Genomic DNA, 2,566 nt, shown 5'->3' on the forward strand with positions numbered 1-2,566 from the left:
GCGTCGCCCCGGACCCCCGCCCCCAGGGGCCCTGGCCGCGCCTGCGGCTGCTCTCGCCGCAGCAGGGGAGGGGCGGCGCCTGTTGCCGCGGCGCGGGAAAACCTGTGGCCAGCTGCCAAGGTAGACAGGGCCCCCGGCCCTCTGGTGGCAGCGTCCGATGGCCCCAGGCCAGCCCAGATAGCGTTGGGGACACGCCTAGGTCAGGGACTGTAAACGCATCGCCAGCTGCACCCCCGGGCAGCCAACAGTTAAAAGCCCCAGAGATGCTTTTTTCTAGCTGAAAAGCAAGAGCAGCTTGTGACAGGGTTAGACAGGCCCCTAAGGCTCAGACAGTCTAACCCTGGCCCCTGCCAAGGTGGAGCCTGTGTTGTGTCTAAACCATCTAAGGGAGAGGGCTCACCCCAGCCTGCTCCTGAGACCCTCCAGGGAAGGAGATTCCCTAACTGCCCGGTGCAGTTTGTTCCATTGTCCTAGCCTACTTAAGAACAATTTAACTGAGATTTAATCTACATCTGCAAAAACAACAAAGAGGCCGGTGGCACCTTAAAGCCTAACATTTATTTGAGCATAAGCTTTCGTAGGTAAAAACCTCACTTCAGATGCATGGAGAGAAAGTTACAGATGCAGACATAAATATACTGACACATGGAGAAGGGAGTTACCTCACAAGTGGACAGTTTGATCAGGGTGGATGTATTCCACTCCCAACAATAGATGAGGTGGTGTCAATTCCAGGAGAGGCAAAGTTGCTTCTGTAAGGAGCCAACCACTCCTAGTCCCTCTTCAAGCCCAAATTAATGGTGTTAAATTTGCAAATGAATTGTAGTTCTGCTGTTTCTCTTTGAAGTCTGTTTCTGAAGTTTTTTTTGTTAGAGTATATAGCTACTTTCAAATCTGTTTTAGAATGTCCAGGAAGATTGAAGTGTTCTCCCACTGGCTTTTGTGTATTACCATGCCTGATGTCTGATGTGTCCATTTATTATTTTACGTAGGGACTGTCTGGTTTGGGCAACGTACCTGGCAGAGAGGCATTGCTGGCACATGATGGCATTTTTAACATTAGTAGACATGCAGGTGAATGAGCCTCTGATGGCGTGGCTGATGTGGCTGGGTCCTCGGATGGTGTCACTAGAATAGATATGGGGTCAGCGTAGGCAATGAGGTTTGCTACCGGGATGGGTTCCTGGGTTTATGTTTCTGTGGTATGTAGTTGCTGGGGAGTATTTGCTTCAGGTCGGGAGGCTGTCTGTAAGTGAGGACTGGCCTGTCTCCCACAGTCTGAGAGACTCAGGGATCATTTTCCAGGATAGGGTGTAGATCATTGATAATGTGCTGGAGAGGTTTTAGCTGGGGGTTCTACATGATGGCCAGTGGAGTTCTGTTATTTTCCTTATGGGGCCTGTCCTGTAGTAGATGATTTCTAGGTACCTGTCTCGCTCTGTCAGTCTGTTTCCTCACTTCCTCAGGTGGGTAGTGTAGTTTTAAGAAGGCTTGATAAAGATCTTGTAGGTGTTTGTCTCTGTCTGAGGGATTGGAGCAAATTTTGTTGTATCTTAGGGCTTGGCTGTAGACAATGGATCGTGTGATGTGTCCTGGATGGAAGCTGGAGGCATGTAGGTAAGTATAGCGGTAAGTAGGTTTCCGGTATAGGGTGGTGGTTATGTGACCATCTCTTATTTGCACTGTAGTGTCCAGGAAGTGGATCTCTTGTGTGGACTGGTCCAGGCTGAGGTTGATGGTGAGGTGGAAATGGTTGAAATCCAGGTGGAATTCTTCAAGGGCCTCCTTCACATGGGTCCACATGATGAAGATGTCATCAATGTAGCACAAGTAGAGGAGGGGCGCTAGGGAACGAGAGCTGAGGAAGCGTTGCTTTAAGTCAGCCATAAAGATGTTGGCATACTGTGGGGCCATGTGGGTACCCATAGCAATGCCACTGTCTTGAAGATATAAGTTGTCCCCAAATCTGAAATGGCTGTAGGTGAGGACAAAGTCACAAAGCTCAGCCACTAGGTGTGCCGTGGCCTCATCAGGGATAATGTTCTTGACAGCTTGTAGTCCATCCTCATGTGGAATATTGGTATAAAAGAGCTTCTACATCCATGGTGGCCAGGATGGTGTTTTCAGGAAGCTCACCAATGCATTGTACTTTCCTCAGAAAGTTGGTGGTGTCTCAAAGATAGCTAGGAGTGCTAGTAGCGTAGGGTCTGAGGAGAGTCCAAATAGCCAGATAATCCTGCTGTAGGAGTGCCGATGCCGAGATGATGGGGCATCCAGGGTTTCCAGGTTTATGGATCTTGGGTAGCGGATATAATACCCATGGTCGGGGCTCCGGGGTTGTGTCCGTGTAGATTTGTTCCTGTGCCGTAGCAGGGAGTTTCTTGAGCAGATGGTGTAGTTACTTTTGCTACTCCTCAGTGGGGTCAGAGGATAGTGGCCTGTAGAATGTGGTGTTGGAGAGTTGCCTGGCAGCCTCCTGTTCATAATCTGACCTGTTCATTATGACTACAGCACCTCCTTTGTCAGCCCCTTTGATTATAATGTCAGAGTTGTTTCTGAGCCTGTG

The sequence above is a fragment of the Lepidochelys olivacea genome (genome assembly GCF_965140295.1).
Source record: "Lepidochelys olivacea isolate rLepOli2 genome assembly, chromosome: 5".
In the NCBI taxonomy this organism is placed as follows: Eukaryota; Metazoa; Chordata; order Testudines; family Cheloniidae; genus Lepidochelys; species Lepidochelys olivacea.